The sequence below is a fragment of the Pristiophorus japonicus genome, chromosome 5 (assembly GCF_044704955.1).
Source record: "Pristiophorus japonicus isolate sPriJap1 chromosome 5, sPriJap1.hap1, whole genome shotgun sequence".
In the NCBI taxonomy this organism is placed as follows: Eukaryota; Metazoa; Chordata; class Chondrichthyes; family Pristiophoridae; genus Pristiophorus; species Pristiophorus japonicus.
This window is the reverse complement of record NC_091981.1, coordinates 40,604,815-40,628,908: the sequence shown is the minus strand read 5'-3', so window position 1 is coordinate 40,628,908 and position 24,094 is coordinate 40,604,815. Positions and strand designations below refer to the sequence as shown.

Here is a 24,094-nt window from a genome sequence, read left to right as displayed (position 1 = left end):
GAGAATCTGTCTTTTCTGAGAAAATGCACAACAGTGTTATGTTAAATAAAATAAATTTAATGATAATTTGTATTAATTCAGACTTATAACTTTAAAAAACGCCCCACCCCCACCCAACAAATTTATAACATTTATATCATTTATTACATTTTTAACATTTCGAATAACTAACACAAATAACACAAATGCAAAAAAAAAGGAACGCCCCCCCCCCCTTCCCCCAAACTCCCAACATTTATTCACTAGCAACAAAAGCAAGATCAATACTGTCACAGCTCCAACTCCTGCAGCCATGCACCTCACTTTCCTTTCCCTCCCCCGCATCTTCTCCCCACCTCTACCCCCTCCCCTTCCCGACTCCAAGCCGCCTTGCCGCAGTGCTCCTCAGGCGCTGCTTCATTGGCAGGAGGGGATGAAGGCAGATCCGCTGGTTGGCCGGATGCTGGAGAGGATGTTCCCGTGGTGGGAACGTCCTCCGAACCAGAAGCAAGAGCTTCCTCCTGGCTCGCATGTGTCGTTGGCAATGGGGGTGCAGCACCTTGGGGTTCAGTGCCGCATTCCGGGAAGACTGGTAGCCCTCTGACACCAGTGTTCCTGGCTATCACCTCCAGGGCCACTGTCACCCACGGCATGTTCTCCGTCATGGTCGCAGATATTGTGCCTCCCATTGTCTGGAGGATCTACTGACCTATATCAACACTCCTCCTGGACAAATGAACCATGTCCCCGCTGATCTGCTGATCGTGGAACTGTCCTGCTGTGTCGAACCAACCTCCGTGGGGTTAGCGCCGGCATGGACACACTTGGGGTGTGCTGCGGCAAAGTGCTTGGGCCAACTACCTCCACAGTGGAGGAGGACATGGCTGCAGGAGCATTAAATGTAATGAGTGTGCTGCATATGGAGCTTGTTGCTGCAGGCTCCTTCAACTCCTCACTGTCGTCAGTGGAGAGGCCAACCTGCAGCTCAACGAGTGATATTTGGGGCTCCTCACCAGCCGAAGCACGATCCACTGCAGACGCCGCCGCTGGATCATCACCTTGCCCTCGGTGCCATTGGCAGTGGCTGTGCTCTTGGCTAAGTTACAAAACATAAGTGAGGTAATTAGAGGAGAAGGGGGTGCTAGGATCACAGGGTGATTCAAATGCTGCACACAGCATATGCAAGAGAACAGCACTACCACTATCAAAATAATCACAGACATCACATTTAATGAACATAATCAAATTCTGCACTACCATGATTTTCATGAGGCCATCATTAATGACATAATACTTTCATCAATCATCTATTGTATGGATATGAGTGGGTGTGGCATCTATTGACTTTACATCATGCAATGGTGTATACTTTACTCACATGGCATAACATCTGGTTCTGCTGCTGCACATGTGGCTGATCGGGAGTGGATCCACACTAGTGCCAGCACCTGCTCCTCAAGGTCAGTCAGCTCACACATGACTGGTGGGCCACCACTCGTGCGCCGCTGCTCGGCCTGATTCTTCGAAAGCTTCGTCTGCAAAAGGTAACAACAGAACGACATGCCATAAGATCATTGCATAAGATCATTGCTAGGTACTGTCACAGATACTGATACAACACATAACCGACAAGTTATAATTATTATCATTATTAACCTAAAGATGTACACTGTAAATGTAAGATTTGAGTAAAACATTACCGGTCTAACTGCAATAAATCAGATCTGAATTTATTGACTCATTACACTTACAATTCCAATTATATAAATATATAAGTAAATGTAAATAAATGTAATACTTTCTCTGCCGGAGCCGACAAGGTCGTTCCAGCGCTTGCGGCACTGGTTGCCCTCATGCACCTTGTGAGTTACCGATGAGACCACCTCAGCGATTTCTGCCCAAATATTCTGATACACCTTCAGGGTGGGCTTCCCTCACCCACCTTGGGTCAGTTGACCCCAACGTGACTCCACCTCATGCAGGAGGGCAGCATTTGCCTCGTTGGAGAATCTCCAAGCTCTTTTAGTATTCCTATCTCCAATTCCTCTCCAACCTCACTGCTCTCACCAGCCTCCTCCACCTCCACATTGTGCTCTCTCGCCTCCTCCATGCCTTCCATTTTATTTTTTTCCCGTTATTTCTGTCACACCAAACTAAATACTGCTATATTTTATACTCCTCACAAAAATCGTTCCAAACTCACACAACAGCCAAACAAACCATAAAGACCCAGACAACAAACCCACACACACTTTCTCTTCCTCTCTCTCTCTTTCCTCTTGTGCGCATGTATTGATGACCCCTGACCTCCTGAAACGCAGGAAAAGACCATTGCAATGAATGTCGACATTTTACGACAGAAGAAAAAAAACATTAACGCCCATTTCACATCATAATCCGGCGATCACAAAACTCACAATAAATGCCAATTTTGGGGTGATCTGCACAATAATAGAAAGTCTAGCCCCATATCTTTACATATTAGGGCATTACCGCCATTCTCATGACCTCAGCATGGATACACATCACACCTCTTCCAAGAATGGTTCCAACAGATGGAAGTGCAATGCTTTAGCAACAATTACTGCCCTTTCTGCAGCTCAATTATCATCATCATAGGCAGTCCCTCGAAATTGAGGAAGACTTGCTTCCACTCTAAAAGTGAGTTCTCAGGTGACTGTACAATCCAATATGGGAATTACAGTCTCTGTCACAGGTGGGAAAGATAGTGGTTGAAGGAAAGGGTGGGTGGAGAGTCTGGATTGCCTCATGCTCCTTCTGCTGTCTGCGCTTGGTTTCTACATGCTCTCGCCTGAGGAAGAGAGTTTTTTAAGACTGGGACCTCAAATCTGGCACTAAGCTTATGGTCTACAGCGCAGTAGTGATACCCGCCCTCCTACTATATGGCTCAGAGACATGGACTATATACAGTAGACACCTCAAAGCGCTGGAGAAGTATCACCAGCGCTGCCTCTGCAACATCCTGCAAATCCACTGGGAGGATAGATGCACCAACGTCAGTGTTCTCAATCAGGCCAACATCAATTATTATAGACATTAGTGAACAATTGAAAATGCCTTTATGTCCATAACACAATCTCCAAGTTGATGAACTCTTAAAACACACAGGTTTAGAAGCATATTTTATTATGTCATTGTAACTACCTTATTAATGTACCAGCATGTTCATATGTTTTGCTATGAATTATCGTTACTCCACACTACTAGAAATGTTGCATTTTTTTAATAATGGAGCACATTAATTTCACATAGAAAAGGTTTATCTGTCTTCTAATAATTTGATATGTTTTCGTTTTTAAAAACTATTATCAATTACTTTAGCATCTCCTTACACAAATTAATCATCTCTCCAGTGTTGTGCCTGGTGCATTAAAAAGAATTTTCACAAAAGCAGTTAACAGTGCAATACATTACGGCCTGGATTTTGCGGTCAGCGGCAAAGTGACGGTGCTGGTCACTGATTTTGAAGAAAGCTGCCCACACGCAATCTCTGTAGCATCGATTTCACCTTTCCCAATGTTAATTTGATTCTGGTGCCAAGTCTAATGAATCTCCAGTGTCCAGCAACAGCAACAGTGATGTTATTGAAGAATTCTCTCAGACAACAAACCAGGAAGTAAAATGCACTAATTATCCTTCACTTTTTAATCATTTTAAAGAACAAAATAAAAATTAGGACATATACATGGGATTAAGGTAGAAGCTGAAATATCATAAACAAACTTTAAAAACAGTTATGTTAAAAACCATGGAAATTTGATCATAATGAAAAAGTTATAAATTCTAATTATAAAAATTATTTTTAAAAAATCATTAAAAAAATTGACATTCCACAAATAAAGTGATTTTTTTCAGGGCCAGGATGGTTGTTCAGCAGTACTTATGACTCAGCATGTCATTAAAACCCCAGTTACATTTCATTGGACAAGGCTTAACTTTTTTTTTAACAGCAACATTACAGCATAAAAAGGGAAGTTCTCGTCAGTTCAATGATTTCAATTGATTGCCATCTGTGGGCCCTTCAACAACGTGCCCTGTGGAGGAGCAGGGAATGAATGACTTCTTGATTTCCGCGTTTAATTGCTCTGTAAGTGGTTTTGCCCCTTGGTGGTTTTGAATCACCCCGCTTACAACAGTTCTAGACACCAGAATTATAGTGGTGGTGAACAGAAATACAGTTACAGCCAGATCTTTCAGTCTCAACCGTCACAATGCTTTTATTCAAGTTAAAGCACACACCTGCACCCAGTAAAACACACCCTTGTGGTGTAAAACAAACAAACACAGTACAACACACAACCCTGGCCCATCTGAACAGGCCCCTAATGTGAAGTACCCATGACTAAAACACCCCTGCTCGGATTCAAAAGTAAAACCCTAAAGGCTTGGTTGGGACACACGACACCCTTTCACACTATGCAGTGATCTTAAAAGATGTGTGGGCTGGGATAAATGTTCACCAATTACCCCTCTGGCTCACTCGCTGCTTCTCCCGATGAGACGTATCTTCTGGTTCTGTACCAATCTGTGGTATTCAAGTCCAGTCAAGGTCAGCTTCCCAGTCGAAATAGCAAGGCTCTCTTTGCTCGTGGATGGTGTTTCTTCTCTCCATCCCAGACGGAGTGCTCAGTCCTTGTACGTTGAACAAAGTGAGTAAGCATTGAAGAGGAGAGAGCGAGAGAGAGACAGATGGATGCAAACTGCCACTCTTATACCTGCAAAAATGCTTCTTCTCGTGCCAAATGTTCAACTGTCCTTTTGCCTGAGGCAGTGCAACTGAAAGAACAAAATCAATGTCTTCAGCCTGTTCCTTTGTTACTGGCTGTTTCCTCGATAAGGCTCCAATCAGTCTGTGTGGTTGAATAGTTTGTGTCATGAGCACCAACCAATCTTGTTGATCTCTCACTGATTGCATGACAAAGGGGCCCGCCCATCAAATATTCCTGCCATTTCAGCCATTGATTCATTCCTGTCTACCTGATGTGTATTCCTGTGGAACATGTTTGGACCAGTCCCAACTCAGGCTGCTCTGCTTCTCTGCAGTTACAGAAAATGTGTCCAAGCAATGTCCAAAACTTAAGTCCAAAGGTATGTTTTCGCCGAATTCTTACAGCGCATGTGTGGACGTCAGAAGCTGCTGACAGTTTCACAGTTGGAATGATGGCAAACGCTGACAGTTTCGCTGTCATTACAACCGCAAATTCTGGACCATTATAATAAGCTGTCAAATGCTGCATGTGCTGCCTTGTACAATTGAAAAGCTGTACATGTTTACTTCGCTGCACTTTACCTACAGTGCAAAGTATTGAAACACATTGATATTCAATTAAAAAAAAAAGATTTGTCACAATAGATAGTATGCCCCATTTTGTTACTCATTTTAGATAGATTTCCTTCCTTCTGTGTTTATTTCTCTTTTACACAAAGGTCTCAGAGGTTGACTCTGAAAGGTTGAGTAAGCAAACTGGTAATGACTAGGTTTAAACTAGGAATCCACAGATGAATGACTCTACCACTGGATGGTTGGAGTGCCTTTTCTTATACTACATCAATTTAATTTTATTTAAACTGTTTACTTATAAGAATACAGTTGGGTTTGGAGCAAGGGGCAGCACCAAGGACATCTGTAGTGCAGACACTGATGGCAAAGGCCATTATGTTAGTATGGATTACTCCTGAATGCTCAGAGTGAAGCCACAAAGGTCTTCAGCAGCAGTGTGAGCTTTTTCTTGGACAGGTTATCAAATCAGCTTGAATGAACGGAGAGAGCTACGCATATAGCTTCAGCAATATCATAGCTGCAATGGCTCTGCTCCAACACAGATTACCTAGTACAGTTAAACAGAGGCATCCAGCTGGGTTGGATGAAATTTATATGGATGCCATTTCTGTTTCTCACAATGGAAAGCCTGCCACTACAGATCTCCCCCTCCCTCATCTCTGAAGACTTTAAAAGACCCGGTAAGCAGACAGGACCAGGCTAAATGTATGACGATAAAAGTGCCACAGCCTGAAGCAGACCCCTCAGGGGGACGTAGATCGAAAGTATTCTCAATCCCAAGTGCTTCTTGTGGAAATGCAGTTGCAAAAGTGAAAGTGAAAGAAAGTAAAAGAATGGAAACAAAATAAAACATGAAAATTATAAGGAAATTCAAAGAGGGAAAGTGATGGATAAATTAAATAGGAGCGTGTGCAAGGAGAGAAGAGTCAAAGGGATGGATCAAGCAATAAAGGATTGAAGTAATCAACAAGAAAACAAATAGACAGAAATTTTATAGAGCGAGGAAGATACTTAAAGGACAATATTTAATTTGATCCTGCGCCACTGATAAGTTGCCTGCTGTGTACAAGGCCCTATCAGAAAATTGTTTGTGCATCGGGGTCTCAGAAAATTTCACCCGTAGGCCTCACAATGGACTTGCACTTGCCCAACTTGTTTAATATGGGAAAAAATATAGGGGGAGCACCCTATGTTCAGCTCTATGTGGGTAAAGAGAATGTCCCATGTGCCTTTCATTTAAAGATAGCAGTTGGGCTTCTAAATGAAATGTCATATGTACAGACATATGAGGCTGAACTCTGCGAAAAAGAAACAGAAAAAAGGACTCTAGCTGCCTTTGAATTCATTATTGCTACAAGTTATTGTTACAAATTAAATTCAGATATGCCCAGGGATTCTAGTGGACCATCAAAGAACATTTTCAATTGCAGCCAAACCCTAATTCTGGACTGGGAACTGTATTAGCATGATCCACAGGGGATAAAACAAAGCAACGTCTTCTTGCACCAGTAGTCTAACCACTTTTGTCAGGCTTGACACCCGCATGTTCAACCACACACACACACTGTGGTTTAACATAACTTCCCCCACTGCTAAGAGAAGTTATTTTTCCAATTGTATAGTATAAACAATTAGTGACAGCAGAACAATTAAACTTTGGAAGATTATAAATAGATTTACCAATTACATGCAGACCATGATTAGCCTTATTTGTAAGAATAACTGCAGCATAAAATGGCAGTGCCAAATACAGAGCTCCATTTTGAACCCCAATTCAGTATCTTTGCAATCTATGAAACATTAAACAGGAAATACAAAGAGGTATATTGTGGTTTTGCAATCTCTATCTTAACATGTTTTTAGATGTAATAATGAATTAAACATTAATGGTACATTAATAGTTTTTGTTAAGTGCAACCATTTACACATTGTGTTGTAGAGCTTGTACTATTACATGCAATCGCTTACTTAGTTTCTGGACATATATTTGAAAAATAGTGATATGCTTTGTAAATGTAAAAAGTCCAACAAATTTGAATGTCAGCTCACATATCTCAGAAAACACTATAAAAAATTGTACATAGAATATACGACACAGAAACAGGCCATTTGGCCCAACCAGTTCATGCTGACGTTTATGCTCCACCTGAGCCTCCATCCGTCTTTCCTCATCTAAATCTATCAGCATAACCCTCTACTGCCTTCTCCATCATTTGGCAAGTTTATTAATGTCCTCCTTAATTTGTTGCAGTCCTCCTCGGTATTGACTATTCCCCCAATTTGGTGTCATCCGCAAATTTAGAAATTGTCTTTTTGATTCCAAGGTCTAAGTCGTTAATATAAATTGTGAACAACAATGGTCCCAGCACTAATCCTTGTGTATCACCACTACCCACCTTCTGCCACTGTGAATAGTTACCTTTTCCCCTAGCTATCCATCCTGCTACTTGTCCCCTGACTCCCCATTCTTTGACCTTGTTCATCAGTCTATTATGGGGTACCTTATCGAAGGCCTTTTGAAAATCTAGATAAATTACACCTACTGCATTACCATTGTCTACTCTCTGTTACCTCCCCAAAAAATTCAATGAGGTTGGTCAAGCAAGACTTTCCCTTTTGAAATACATGCTGACTATTCATTACATTATATTTTCAGTTTCTAGATGTTCTTCCATTTTCTCCTTTAGTAGGGATTCCATTATTTTTCCTACCACCGATGTTAAGCTGACTGGTCTATAATTCCCTGGACATGTTCTATCCCCTTTCTTATAGGTATTACTTAAGCTAATGTACTGCATTTCCATTTTTATAGTAATGTCCTTATAGTAGCTGGAATATTGACACAAATTATATCAGCATTAAAATAGTATCTTCTCAGTGATCTATGATTTGTAGCTGGAAAGGAATCATTCTCCACTTTTGTTTTCCAAAAATCTCCATAGCATCAATTTTAACATGCAAGTACTGTTTGCAGTTGAAAGTAATAGGTGTAACTATTAACCAAAGATTACAGAATCAACAAAATGGCCAAAGCAAAATGCCAAGGCATGATTGCACATTTTAATGTAATTGTTTATCTTAAAGCCCAATGGTTACAGTTACTACTATAAAAATTCAAAAATCTGAACTATCTTTTAAAACAGCAAACCTTTCCACTCTGGTATCTAGGGTTTGTTATGCTGGTGATGAAAATAAGAAAATGAACAAGTAATTCAAGGAGACTGGTTTTCACATTTACAAATGTACAGGTAACATTTTGTATTCATCATGCAACATTGTGTGACAGTTGTTTTTTGTGGTTTCTCCTCAACAAAGCTTGGAAACCACATAACTTTCCACTAGATGCCTATTCAGTCTTCAACAAGCAGAAAAACGAACATTTCTGTTTATCACTCCTTCGATCTTGCACACACTGTCATCTCTCAGCATCACCTAAATTTAGCTGTGTGCTAAAGTAAACATCACCAAAACCAGAAAGCTAAGACGCCCAGTTGTTTGTCACCATTTTTGTGTCTCATAATACCGTGGAATATTCTGGTCCTGAAATTGTTCAGGACACGATCTATTAGTTAAATAGAGATCACGATGCCTGTCGGTAACCACCGCTACTGATCTTGTCACAGAATGCAGTGTTGCAAAAATAAGCTCAACAAGCGGGTTAATGCTTTTGTGTGCATGGTTATAATTAAACTCTACTTCATTATGTAGGTTTGTACAAGTATCACAAACCACAGATTAACACAACATCCTGGTCACTAAAAAAGAGCTTGCACCTGCTCAATTAATGCAAGTACACACAAATTATGTAGAATGTCAGAGTTAAGCATTGAGTCAAGGAATCGAGCACGAATGAGCATTATTGTATTTGTGCATCATGGACTATCTGCATGTTAAGTGGTGGAAATCTTTAGGATTGATGTAGACATTTGAGGATGGCTATATCTCAATGTGAACACAGTCAATCATACAAGAAACTGTTAGAAATCTTGCTAGTGTATAGAATGTCTATATCTTTTATGATCACTCTCCCTTTCTCTGTAACCTCCTCCAGCCTTACAACCCTCAGACCTTTGCGCTCCTCAAATTCCGGCATTGATTGCGATTTCCCGATTTTAATCTGTGCACCATTGGCAGCCGTGCATTCAACTGCCTAAGCCCTAAGCTTTGGAATTCTCTCCCTAAACCTCTCCGTCTCTCTACATCTTTCTCTTCCTTTAAGATGTTCCTTAAAACCTACCTCTTTTCTGTCCTAATATCTCCTTATGTGTCTCGGCGTCAAATGTTGTTTGATAAGGCTGCTGTGAAATCCTTTTGGATGTTTTACTACGTTATAGGCACTATATAAATGCAAGTTTTTGTTAATCTCATCTTTTGGAAATATTAATAAAGTGTGAACTCAGCCTGGATGCTAAAAATCACCTCTTGACAGCATAATCTTTGACAGAAACTTGGGGCCCAAGTTTCCCCAGGAGTTGCTCCTATTTTTTTGGAGCAACTATTTTTTTGGAGTATCTTAAAGTTACAATTCTCCCCATTTAGTTTGCTCCAGTTTAAGTGAGTTAGTTCAGTTTCTTTTTAGTTCAGTTTTTTTTTCCAAAAGGGGTCGTTATCAGACTTATGCCTGTTTTGGCCATTTAAGCAAGTTTAGCCAGCGAAAAGTTACTCCAAACTAACTTAGGCCAGTGTATGTGTCCACTTTTGTATGCTCAGAAAAACCTTGGAGACTTAAGAAATCAGCGGAGGTAGCCAGAGATATGGGGGGGGGGGGGGGTGGAGGAAGTGAGAGGTGGTGCTTGTCCAACAGTTACAAGTATACTTGCAGTTCATAGTCTTGTATTACAACAAAGAGAGCAACTATGCCAAAAATTCCAAAGAATACAAAATACAAACAATCTTTAAAAATATATCAAAGAATTTCCTCCTGCAATCACTCCTATGCTATCCACAAGGAAATAAATGCCCGAGGAAGAATAATTGACTCTGCTAATGTTACCCTTGGCAATAATCAAAAAGATTTGCATTTCATTAAAATTTTGTAATATAGAAATTCCTCAATACACATTTAATTGTTGCCCCTAAATACATATGGAGATGAATGTGCTGTGCTGATGGACAGGAGTAAGCCCCCATCTGACTATATCACTATAATGTTCTGAAAAGTAAATTTGCTAATTAACTGTTGACATGCCTAATCACAACCGACTATCTCAGCCAGTTCCTCTGAACGTACGTCTTGGATTACAAGCTTACTGCTTCATGCATTGCTAAATCAGACGTGCTTCAGAACTGCCCCTCCTTTACCATATTGATTGCTTTTACAGAATCCTAGGTAAACAACACAAATCTACACGCAACAGGTAGGTGGAGATAAAAGCTGCATAAAGTACTTTAAAACAATAACAATTTAAACATCCAGTAACACAGGATCTTTACACATCTTTGTAGAGTTTATCAAATTATTTGAAGCTATCTGCACAACAATACATTTTTAGCTTTGTCATTGTAAACTCCAACATAGAAACATAGAAAATAGGTGCAGGAGTAGGCTATTCGGCCCTTCAAGCCTGCACCACCATTCAATATGATCATGGCTGATCATTCACCTCAGTACCCCTTTCCCACTTTCTCTCCATACCCCTTGATCCCTTTAGCTGTAAGGGCCATATCTAATTCCCTCTTGAATATATCCAATGAACTGGCATCAATGACTCTCTGCGGCAGGGAATTCCACAGGTTAACAACTCTCTGAGTGAAGAAGTTCCTCCTCATCTCAGTCCTAAATGGCCTACCCCTTATCCTAAGACTGTGTCCCCTCGTTCTGGACTTCCCCAACATCTGGAACATTCTTCCCGCATCTAACCTGTCCTGTCCCGTCAGAATCTTATACGTTTCTATGAGATTCCCTCTCATCCTTCTAAACTCCAGTGTATAAAGGCCCAGTTGATTCAGTCTCTCCTCATATGTTAGTCCCACCATCCCTGGAATCAGTCTGGTGAACCTTCGCTGCACTCCCTCAATAGCAAGAACGTCCTTCTTCCTCAGATCAGAACTGGCTGAGCCACTGTGAGAAAGCTCATTGTAATTGCTTCTTCAGAAATTTATGCAAAAACATACAACTCCATGGGGTGGGAAAAACAGACACATGTTTATGAACAAGCCCATCCCTTTTAAAATAATCTCAACCCCAGAAACCCATCTTTTCCCCATACCCTTCAATCATTTTCGCTCCAGAAATTTACCTTAAACTCATTTATATTATTACTCTTTATTGTTTTCTCTCTCTCTCGAGCAACTTCTCCCACAACGTCATTACTCTGTGTAAATAAATGCTCACTGACTTCCCTCCTTGTTCCATGATACAATAATAAGGCATGGATTCGGGATAGTGCAGGCTTGATGATTCAAATGGCCCTTTCTCATTCCAGACTTTATGTTCTTTGTATTACTCCCGGCTGAACGCGGCAGGCACTGTTCCTGCAGGTCGTGGCAGGGAACCCATTCGGCCAGGGCTAGGGGCGGCGTGCTTCGGGCCCCTCCCACACAGTCTGTACAGATTCGGGGGTTGGAGCTACTGAACATGTGCGCACACTCTAGCGCGCATGTGCAGAGGTCCCGGCACTGTTTGAGCACAGGGACCTGGCTCCGCCCTCCGCCGCCCCCTCACCCCCTGTGCTGCGCTACGCTTCATCGTTCCAGCTGCAGGGAGAATAGCAAGGTAACTTTAAGGCGGGTTTTTGTTCTAAAAATTCAGCGCACCTGGCAAACTTGGGCACTTGGAAAAGAAATATTCAAGATAGCTGTAACATTCACTGCCAGAGGGAGAGCAGTGAGATTCACAGAAGTAGTGGATGGATCTGGAGCAATCTACTACATAAGAACTAAGAAATAAGAGCAGGAGTAGGCAATTTGGCCCTTCGAGCCTGCTCCGCCATTCAGTAAGATCGTGGTTGATCTTCTACCTCAACTCCACCTTACTGCACTATCTTTATATCCCTTGGTTCCCTTAGTATCCAAAAATCTATCGATTTCTGTCTTGAATATACTTAACGACTGAGCAGCCACAGCTCTCTGAGTTAGAGAATTCCAAAGATTCACAACCCTTTGAGTGAAAAAAAATCTCCTCAGTCCTAAATGGCCGTCCACTTTTCTGAGACTGTGAACCCTAGTTTTAGATTCCCCAGCCAGGGGAAACATCCTCCCAGCATCTACCCTGTCAAGCCCCTTAAGAATCTTATACATTGCAATGAGATCACCCCTCATTCTTCTAAGTTTAGAAAATATAGGTCTAGTCTACTCAATCTCTCTTCTTAGGATGATCCCCCCACCCCAGCAATCAGTCTAGTGAACCTTTGTTCCACTCCCTCTAAGACAAGTGTATCCTTCCTTAGGTAAGGAGACCAAAATTGTAAATACTCCAGTTGTAGTCTCACCAAAACCCTATATAATTGTAGTAAGACTTCTTTACTCTTATACTCCAATCTTTTTGAAAAAAGGCGAACATACTATTTGCTTTCCTAATTACATGCTGTACCTGGATGTTAACTTTCTGTGATTCATGTACAAGAACACCCAGGTCGCTCTGAATACCAACATTTTCCAATCTCTATTCATTTAAAAAATATTCTGCTTTTCTATTTTTCTGACCAAAGTGGATAACTTCACATTTTACATTAAATTCCATCTGCCCTGTTCTTGTCTATTCATTTAACCTGTCTGTATCCCTTTGCAGCCTCTTTGCATCCTCCTCACAACTTATTTTTTCACCTAGCTTCATATCAGCAGAAAATTTGGATACATTACACTGAGTTCCTTCATCTAAGTCAGTCATTGATACAGATTGTGAATAGCTGAGGCCCAAGCAATCCTTGTGGTACCCCACCAGTTACAGCCTGCCAACCTGAAAATGACACATTTATTACTACTGTTTTCTATCTGTTAAGCAATCCTCAATCCATGCTAATATATTACTCCCAATCACATGAGCCCTAATTTTGTGTAATAACCTCTCGTGTGGCACCTTATCGAATGCCTTCGGAAAATCCAAACACACTGCACTCACTGATTCCCCCTTATCTACCCTGCTTTACAACCTCAAAAAATTCTAACAGAATTTCCCTTTCATAAATCCGTATTGACTCTGCCCAATTATATTATGATTTTCTAAGTCCTGTTACCACATCCCTAATAAGAGCTTCTATCATTTTCCTGACTACTGATATCATGCTAACCGGTCTATAGTTCCGTTTTCTCTCTCCCTCCTTTCTTGAATAGCAGAGTTACATTTGCTACTTTCCAATCTGCAGGGAATCTAGGAAATTCTGGAAGATGAAAACCAATGCACCCACTATCTCTGTAAAACCCAAAGTTGTAGGCCATCAGGTCCAGGGGATTTGTTGGCTTTTAATCCCATTAATTTATCCATTACTATTTATTTACTAACACTTATTTCTTTAAATTCCTCATTCTCACTATATCCTTGGTTGCCCACTCTTTCTGGAATGTCTTTTGAATGTTATCCCATGAAGAAAGATACAAAGGGTGAAAAATTTGTGTTCACTAGAAAAATTTCCGGTAGCACCAGCAACTGCAGTTAACGGCTGCTGGAAATGGCTGCAATGCTAAGCGAGTGAAATTGGTGTGATGGGCATGGAGATAGGTGACACATTGCTCACCTTCCGTGCAACGCTGTCCTGGTAGTGTTGCTATAGGGATCCGGGATGAAACTTTTGTCCAGGTGCGGCATTGGAACTTCCCAAAGCTGTAGAGTTCGCAAGGAATTGTGAGCAATGAGGAGGTATGAGAATTAGAGGACTATGCACACTGAAGCAATACAAAATAAAATGAAGTGAATCAATACATTGTCAGCCCTTTCTGCCTTTTAAAAATTATTCAACATTTAAAAGAAGTTCCAAATGTGAATATTCAGCTCTTAAAGCTGAATTACCTTCCGAACCTCAACAAATGGGAAAACTGCCTCAGCACTAACACAAATGGCTCAACAGGTCAGGGAAGGGGCATCGAGAGTCTCGCATGCAACACTCCAGCTTTATGCAGGAGGTCAACACGACAATACAGGTCCTCTGCCCACAAGGGCCAGGACATCCTCCAGAAAAAAGGGTGTGGAAGTACATCACCGAGGCCGTCACAGCCAGCAGTATCACTACCACCATCTGGCTCCCGTGCCCAAAGAAGCTTTATGAACTCAGACTACTGGCCAAGGTCAGTGAATGCATCTTCAAAAGCTGTCTCCTACCACTTGGCACACACACTGCTCAATGCATGAATCTGCCCCCGCCCCAATCACTCACCTATCAATAATCTGCACCCATTCCTAACCTCACCTCACCCCTTTGGAGGAGACAGTGCAGGCCATTCTTGGCAGAGCATGGTAGAGTCCTTGGCCAGCGGCGGGGCTGAAAGGATACACGATCTTGGTATCCTCGTATGTTATCCTCCTTCTGGCATGCACCTCTTGCTTTCCTGCCTTCCTGTCAGCACAACTCCATCCTTGTGCCTTCCTCATTTCACACACCCCAAAAATGCAGCCTGCAGCCTGCCAAGCCAGTGGGTCAACAGGAAGCAGGAAAGGGGTATTGAGGGAATGATCAGCCATGATCTTATTGAATGGTGGTGCAGGCTCGAAGGACCAAATGGCCTACCCCTGCACCTTCTTTCTATGTTTCTATGTTTCTAGGAGAGGAGAGTGAAGAAGAACAAGAACAGAAGATGAATGGTTTGATACTCCCAGCCATCAGCTCCTCAATTTCAACCAGCAAAGAAATTTTCAGTGTCCCCCATTGAAAGTCAGCAGGCTTCCACCAGCTATGCTGCAGCTACTGGGGAAGCACAGAGTGAAATCAGCAGGATACGGCAAAGGCACATACAAGAGTAATTAACAGAATGCATTGGGGGGTGGGGCGAGGGTGGCGGTTAAGTTGATTCCTTGATGTCACATTGGATGGATAGATGTATATAGATAGATTGGAAAGTTTGCTTTGTAGTGGCTTTTATTTCAGCATCATGACCAAGAGGACATTGTGATGGTCAGTAACAGAGGGAAGGTAAGGCGTGGAACTAATGTTGAAAGGGGAATTGGGGTTGTGGTCACTGGGACTGCAGGCGGATAATTTCATCCTGGATATCCCAGCCACAATGGGGCTGTCTGGGATGCATCCTTCTGTCTGCTTCCCCCTCTGCAGCTTCCTCCTCTTTTGTGTGTTCCTTTTCCCTCTGCAAGTGGATGCTGTATATGTGAAATTACAGCATAAAATGCTGGAAATACTCAGTTGGTCAGGCAGCAAGTCGACTTGAGATGTAAACTCTGTTTTTCTCTCCACGGATGTTGCGTGAACTGAATATTTGCAGCATGTTCTGTCTTCTCAAAGGCCTTCATTTACCATCTGACCCCTTTCAAGCATCCAGCAGCACTCCTGCATTTTTAAAAACTTTTCACAAATATTGTAGCAAGTCATTACTTCAATAAAATAAAAAAACTCAGTACAAACCCTGAAATTCAAACTTACCTGAACAAATAAACCATTGAAGAGATCCAGACACCGCCACTGTCAGCCTACTTGCATACCAGATTAACCTGGTGTGCTTAGTACCCAGCGCTGAATTCCACGCTAGGGTTGAAGTTTATGACTTTATGACATATAGTCGGATCCAACAGATTTGGATTACAAGGAGAGTTTCCAGCTTCCAGATTGTTTCTTTCTCACTTTCGTTTTGCCATACTTACCCATAATAAGCTCCATCTGTTTTTCATTGTAATGTATTTGCTTCATGGGCTCTTGCTTAAGAATCCATAGCAACACATTGCTACTAAGAACTAATTGATTTATTAGCAAAAGGTTTAACAATCACACTACACATTACCAGTTCATCCATCAGGCTCACAACCACCTGTTTCATCGTGGATCCCCTGAACCCAACTGGCTGGGGTTTTATGGAGTCTTGTGAACATCACGTGACTGGCTAAGCCACTCTCAACTCAACAGCTCCACCAGTCTTTTGTTGTCAACAGCTCCACCAACCTGTGAGCATACTCACAGGTGCATACATTACAATCATGTGTGCTATTATTGGCTGTTTCATTTGGATAGTGCAACAGTTGGAGTAAAGGGAGCAAGAACAACAGCTTCAGCATCAGCAGCAGCTGTGCCTATTAGACAATAGCAGCTGAGGGGTGGTGCTTGTAGGAGGCCATACCAGCACATGGAGTGTAGAGGCCAAGAGTCACTTTCTTGGATCTATCTGAAGCCACGTCCTGGGGCTGATGCTTTTGGCACTGGCTTTGCAGTGTAGTGGTCCTGGAGATGCCTCCCTTCTTGCACTGGAGCATAAACACTGGCATGCATCTGTTGGGATGAAAGGCCTGTTTCAGTGTGTAAATAGTACATAATACTAGGTATGTAATATCAGGATCTTCAGAGAGAGACATCAGAAAAGCTGGGGAAAGCCGGCTGACTCATTTCTGAGATTCCCCTCCTTATAGCAGTATGGCAGTGAAATTGTGTGGAGAAAATGGAGGGGCTGCCTGTTTCCTAATGCAATCGGCTTGCCAAAATACTTAAAAGAGCAAATAGCACCGTTATACTGTTTGTGCCAGCTTTGCTCTTTTTCCTCAGTGGCCATTTTGAAAGGGAGTAATGGGTGCAGGAGTTCTTAAAGTGCAAAAAAATTTTAATTAAAAAAAAATTGTTTACAGTATATTTATAGTGTAATATTGCTGTTGTTAGATTTTTTTCATGATTATTTTTATTCAGTAGAGTTTTTAAAGTGCCCAAATACAATATCTCATGGTTTAGGTAGTTCAAAATGAAAGGATGTTGAATGTCAGTAAGCTCCAAACTATATCTGCAAATCTTGACCATGCACAATGGTCACTGATACACTTCCTGTGGGTCTGCAGGGTACTACTTGCAGAGCTTTGTCAGATGTAGCAAACACACCTGTAGCGAAATTACAATACAAGGCTGTCACTTCCTTCAACTGTTATGTGTGGATCTTTGCCAGCGAGCACTGCAATATCAGTTAAAGTTCTGTTTGCAGATAAAACAGATGTCTGATATATTGGTTATCATGGCCTACAATTGACACACCTGCCCAATGTCACTGCACTGCTGCATTTCCCAAAATTGTAAAACATGAATTATAGCTGCCATAAAGCCTACCTGAAGTTTGGAATTTGGGTGTAAGTCAGATACATCAAAGTTACACCCAAGGGGTGAAATTTCCTGCGTATTTGGCCCAGTGGCATAATTGGACAAATACCCAGAATAAAAGATCAAGGTAACTCAGGTGCAAATGTGTTACATACAAGCTTATACTATGCTCAAACTTTCTTGAGCTTTTATGCCCATCTATTGATCGCTACACCAAATGCATCCTCGCTCATTATAATGGCTTCTCCCTCATGCTAGACAGCCAAAGATGTAAATTTCCTGCAATTACGCTGGTCCAAAATGAGTGTTAAATGTCACTCTGAATTTCATGCGCGACAGGAAACAAAGTAATTTTTCTTGTGTTTTATTGCGATTATTTTTAACTATTAAAAAAAAAAGTATCCTCACTGAGACCGTTATTTAAGCGTAAATTAACAGCAAAATGGGCACACAAATGGGTGTAACTTCCCAATTACGTCCCCCACAAGTAATTACACTCTTAAATTACAGCAGAATTGCCTGCTGGCAGTTGATGCGCTCGTCCACAAAGCATGTATGTGGTTGTGTCAAAACCAAAACCAAGTAATGTTTTTGGGAATATTTGCAATAAATCACTGAAATAATTGATGTAAGGATTGCTTGGTGTTTGGTTGTCTTGTATAAAAATGGGGAGCTGGTAATGTGCTGATGTTGAGGCTCAGTTTAAAGATCTGATAGCTATCTGATAGCAAGGATTTTACTTACGCCATAGAGAGGTTGTTGAAAGGAAGTAGATTTGATCTGAGACTGCTGCATAATGTTGCTCTATTTATCTGTGAAGATGTGCTGAATGAGTCTGTCTCTCAACTATCTAGAAATACTAGCCACTAACCTTATTCCTGTTCTTCATGAGACGGGTCATCAACATCAGCAGTCGTCTTCGAGCTCTCTGGCATCTTCTGGGTCATTTACATCAGTCCTTTCCTCATTGTAAAGTTGTGAAACACACAATATCCTACCACAATTCGTGAGAATATGCTGGGCACATACAGCAAGGAACCCCTAATTCTATCCAGACACCAGAATCTTTCATTGAGCATCTCAATGGCTTGCTCAATTCTCATCCATTTCTTCATGTATGTTTCATTTTAGCACTCCTCTGCAAAATTGATGGTCTTACAAAGATGTGTCATGAACTGTAGGAATAGCAGATATCCCTTGTCACCCAGCAGCCATCCTATCCTGACCCTACTATTGAAATAGACCTGGGAAACTGTTCAGTCAACATACAGAAACATCATGTCAGTTCCCAGCATGTCCAGAATTTGTGTGCAAGAAGTTGTGTCTGTCATCACAAATGAGATACAGATTTAGGGAATGAAAACTTTTGCATTTCATATAAATATAGTGGTTTATATTTGGGGCAATGTCACATGGGTGCAATAATTAGTTCCTATAATCTTGGGGAATCTGGCAATTCTGAAAAATGTGATGGTCCTCTCATTGTCAAATTGTATAAATTAAGATCCCTGGCAATCAGGGCATTTGTGAACTTGCCTTATAGACGAATGCACAGCAAACTGTCTAAGCCGACAAAAGTCCCCTGTGGCTCCCTGGAATGAACCTGTAGCAATGTTGAAGGCTGTGGTCACTTTCTGTGCCACAATCAAAGCTGTGCATGCTGTGGGACCTTGATTTCCATATCTGGCTTCAGCAACAAACTTTATAACAAAGCTTTATAATTAATGTTCAGCCTCCTGAAATAAGAGTTCCCAGGAAAGGTCTGGGAAAATGTTCCTGGTTCTATATATCCTTCTGAATGGTTAGTGCTGGGATGGTCTGTACATATCAGTTTAGTAGGTTAACAGGTTCTCTGAGAATTGAATAATAAAGTTTCATAAATCATGAGATGAAAACTGTGAATGAAATTTTAAGTGAAAATTGTGTGTTTATTCAGTGGAAAAGCAAGAGCCACAAATTGGCCAAGTCAATCCTTTACTCCCGATAAGCAAGGTTCGGTTCATGAACAAAGCCTTACACAATTTATCTTTATTTCCTTGGTCGAAAAATAATCTGCAACAGATTACAGGAATATTCCATAAATTGTATATTAAGTAATCCTTTAAAAGTAGCTATTCAAGAAATGTTATCAACTGAAAGAACTACTTTTAAACTCTTCGCATTGCTAATTATTTGCAGAAAATATTTGGGATACATGGAGAATATGTGAGATAATCCTTTTGGTTTCCATTTTCTTAATATTTTGGTCAACAATGTAGTGAAAAATTAGTCAACGCCTAAAAATAATTTGCATATGCCAGTAGAGTCAGTTGATGCAATGTCACTTCCACTTTGCTTAGGTTTAACAAGATTCACGAGGGGGAAAGAAATGTGGTTTCCTGTCTGGGAAGCACTGATTACTTCAATTTTATTATTAAAGCAAATTTTAAACCAAATAAGTAAACTGGTTTTGCAGTAGCCATCTCACAGTTCCATACATAGTGCATTATTGAGTATAAACAATTACTGTATAAACATTGTAAAAACATATACAGTGTTAGATTGCACTAGCCAACCATTGTTACCGCAACTTAATGACTAACAAAACTCATATTATAAGTTTTGGTTTGCCAAAACATTAGAAATGAAAGTTCATATGTATTTTATGTTATTTTTCAAGTGAACAAATTCAGGAATTTGCTTTACAGTACTTTTATATGAAATTATACTAAACCTTAATGCCTTCATGCATCAACTTGGAAAATCTTGTGAATTTTGCTACATTAAACTAACAAATGAAAAACTTTATATCATGTTGCCCTCATGTTATTCAGTAACAAAGGGCCCAAGTTTCCACATGATTCGCGCCTGATTTTTAGGAGCAACTGGTGGAGAACGGACTATTTTAGAAATCGCAATTCTCCACATTTTTTTTCCTGTAGTTCTAGTCAGGTAGAACAGTTCTAGTTTGGAACAGAATTTTTTCTTCAAAAGGGGGCGTGTCTGGCCACTGACGCCTGATTTGAAAGTTTCCACAGTGAAAATGTACTCCAAACTAAAGTAGAATGGACCCAGTGAAGATTTTTGTAGAACTGAAAAAACCTGTTCTACACATTAAAAAATCAGGCGCAGGTTACAAATTAGGCGTCCAGAACGAGGTGGGGGGGAAGGGAACTCATTAAATTTGACAATAAATCCTTATTTATACTTCTACAAATATTATACAAATAAATCCAACCTGAATAAACATTTATAAGCCAAGAAAAGATTAAATAAACTATCTTCCTACCTGTGTGAAAGTGCTTCAGCCAGGGAGAATTCTGCAGCCGTTCGTGCCGCTGAGCGGGAGGGGGAGAGAGAGAGAGAGAGAGAGAGAGGGGAGGGAGAGAGAGAGAGGGGGGGAGAGAGAGAGAGGGGGGGGGGAGAGGGAGAGAGAGGGGGAGAGAGAGAGAGGGGAGGGAGAGAGAGAGAGAGAGGGGGGAGGGGGAGAGAGAGAGAGAGGGGGGAGGGGGTGAGAGAGAGAGGGGGGAGAGAGAGAGAGGGAGGGAGGGAGGGGGGGAGAGAGAGAGAGGGAGGGAGGGAGGGAGGGAGAGAGAGAGAGGGGAGGGAGAGGGGAGGGAGGGGGAGAGAGAGGGGAGGGAGGGGGAGAGGGAGGGGGGGTCGGGTTGGGGAACAGGGGGGGTCGGGTCGGGGGGGGGCGCGGGTGTCGTGTCGGGGCGGGGGGGGGGGGAGCGGGTCTTGGGTCTCGGGTCGGGGCGGGGGGGGGGGAGCGGGTGTCGGGTCGGGTCTGATCGGCGGGCGGGGGGAGCGGGTGTCGGGTCGGGTCGGCGGTGGGGGGGGGGGGGGAAGCGGGTATCGGGTCGGGTCTGGTCGGCGGGGGGGGGGAGCGGGTGTGTCGGGTCGAGTCTGGTCAACGGGGGGGGGGGGAGCGGGTGTCGGGTCTTGTCGGGGGTGGGGAGCAGGAGCTGGCCGTGGGAGGAGCCTTCTTCACGCAGCCCGTGAGGCCATTCAGCCAGGGCTAGGGGCTGCGTGCTTCGGGCCCCTCCCACACAGTTCGGCGCCTGGAGCTACTGCACTTGCATGCTGACTGTAGCGCGCATGTGCAGAGGTCCCGGCACTGGCTCCGCCCCCCCCACAGCTCGTGCTGGCTGCGCCGAGAGCCAGAGGACCTGTAAGTAGGTGGAGAATACCGAGGATTTTTTTAGGCGCCGTTTTAGGCGCGAAAAACGGGCGCCCAGCTCGGAGGGGCGCCTGTTTTTTTTCTTGTGGAAACTTGGGCCCAAAGAAACTACTGGCATGTGTTTACATTAAAAACTAACAGATATCCCATGGTGTTGCAGATAGTCTGGGACTTGGAATGTGTTTTTGAAGTTTACCATGGTCCTGATGATGCCAAAAAGCGACAGAAATTTGTTAGTTGCTATAACAGTAAAATTTACTGAATCAATATACCTCATGACTGACACGAGATAAAATGTTATAAAACTATTTTTCTCCCCTCTACTTTCAAGAGTGAATTGAAGTGTTTGCCAAAGCAACCATTGGTGTAGCATTTCCCAGGAAGATTTTCCCAGAATTCTCCCCTAAAAAAAGATGGTTTTGGAGTATGGGGGCAGTTAGATTCTTAAAAATAGTATTCCTGACCTGATCCCGGCAGTTAAATCGAGGTGGGAACTGCTACATCTAGGAGGTAAGTGGCTTTATACCAACATCCTGGATCTAGGGTTCCTATCTAACCCAACCTTGCGATTGGAGACCCCACCATGAGGCTTCTGATCCCCACTATAAGGCCTCCCCGCCACCCCACCAATGATGCTGAGGCCGGCCACACTCCTCCAGTGGCTGGCCCCGATCTTCACTAACCCACTGTCGATACTCTGGCCGAACACCACCCCCCAATCGATCCCCCGCACCCCCCCCTCCTCGATCCACCTCCCCTTTAGATTCTTTCCCCGGACCAAACCCTCCCTCCCTCTCCACACTTGCAAGCCTACCGGCCGCAGCCAGCTACCCTCTCAATCTGGCTGGCTGCGGGTGGGAAATGGAGGCCTCATTTCCAACCTGATTGACTGACCCTGTCTGCATTGTCTGAGCTCTGCATCAAAGCTTCTCATAGTCATTCCCTCTGGCCTTGGCATAAGCACGTGTCTCTCCGTGACACAAAACTATTTAATCTCAAACAACACTGTTGTATAAGAATGTTTATTTAATAGCTTAAAATATATAAACATTGAAAACAAGTTTGTCGTTCTATTAGCAAAACATGAAGTACAGTTGAACAAGTAAATATTTAATGGTGCAAACTGCAAAATCAATTCCTATTATAAAACCTGCATAGCATTAAAAACTGTTGAATAAACAATTGTCTCAGGCACATAACAATAGTATTTGAGCAAAAAAAGAAATACTAGCAAGGGCAATTTTTCCCATCAAGTCACAAAAGACTTACATTTATATAGCACCTTTCACAACCACCGGACGTCTCAAAGCGCTTTACAGCCAATTAAGTACTTTTGAAGTGTAGTCACTGTAGTAACGTGGGAAACAAAACACAGTTGTCAAGATGAAGAAGGAAACTGCTCAGAATGGGATTTATCACCAGTATGTGACTACTGTTGATTTATGAATTTGCGATTCGGACCAAATGGCAGCAGGCCCTGCAGGACACATTCGATCTACTAGTAACAACGTCGGTGTCAATAACGGTATATTTACGTTGTAATGGACAGTTTCATCGTCCCAGTCCTAAACCCCCCAAGCCCTAGCCCCGAATGGCGCGATGTCAACAGCACGATGCGGGTCATGCTCTGGTGTCCATTGTTGCCGTGGCGTCAGGGCTGACGTAGGTCACCCTGCGTTGTCGACGGTCAGTTCGGTCCTGCAGCTGAGAGACTGTCAACAAGGCCAATGATGCGGCCATTGGAAGCGTCCGCTAACAGCCCCGGCGCGAGGGGCTAACGGTCCGGCCGCGTGAGTTTAACGGCCCCGGCGCGAGGGACTAACGGTCCGGCCGCGTGAGTTTAACGGCCCCGGCGCGAGGGGCTAACCCCGGCCGCGTGAGTTTAACGGCCCCGGCGCGAGGGGCTAACCCCGGCCGCGTGAGTTTAACGGCCCCGGCGCGAGGGGCTAACCCCGGCCGCGTGAAACGAACGGTACATTTTTGTTTACTTCCAGTGCGGTTTTCCCAATGACAGATATGCCTTTCGTGTAACTGCACCGCGAATGCTTCTGATTGAGACTCAAGGGGAGAGAGAAAAAAATAACACCTTTTAATCCAGAAAATGATGATTGTTATGTTTGGAAGTGCTGGTGTAACTTTGCATTCTAGATATTGAAACCAAGGCGGAGAAATTGGGTGCAGGGGTCGCTAACGGGGCGCAAATGACTTTGTGACCGGGCGCGGCGCTGCTAGCTGCTCCCACTAAATTCGGCGGAAGCTGCGCGGCGGTGCTACGGCGTTGTACCCCGATCTCCTGAGGCCCAGAGATCGTGATGTCATTGCCGTGCGCATCGCTCCCTTAGCGCCCCGGCCCCTAAATTGGGTTTGGTCCCCTACAGGGCCATAACAATTGGGTTTCGTCCCCTTCGGGCCATAACAGCAACATCTTCAGGGGACGCGTACCCGGCGGCTGGCCACTACCCGGGCGAAATTTAAAGGGGAGGTAGG

At 42.9% G+C, this 24,094-nt stretch overlaps 1 protein-coding gene and 1 long non-coding RNA gene across 11 annotated transcripts in view; one reads left to right on the top strand and one right to left on the bottom strand.

Annotated features, from left to right (window-relative positions):
• Nucleotides 1-402: 402 nt before the first annotated feature.
• Nucleotides 403-23,572, bottom strand: LOC139264308 (uncharacterized). Its single transcript, XR_011593312.1, has 3 exons — nucleotides 22,877-23,572; nucleotides 1,358-1,514; nucleotides 403-1,075 (listed from the first exon to the last, which is right to left on the bottom strand). It is a non-coding gene; the product is annotated as an uncharacterized lncRNA (long non-coding RNA).
• LOC139264307 (uncharacterized) overlaps nucleotides 23,260-24,094 on the top strand; it is a 382,502-nt gene continuing 381,667 nt past the window's right edge. For 6 of the 10 annotated variants that reach the window (XM_070880566.1, XM_070880560.1, XM_070880559.1 and 3 more), the window contains exon 1: nucleotides 23,260-23,441. The gene's annotated coding sequence lies outside the window, so the exon portion shown is untranslated. Of the gene's footprint in view, nucleotides 23,442-23,491; nucleotides 23,580-24,094 lie in introns of those variants that run through there. The other 4 variants (XM_070880561.1, XM_070880557.1, XM_070880563.1 and 1 more) reach the window with 2 other exon arrangements.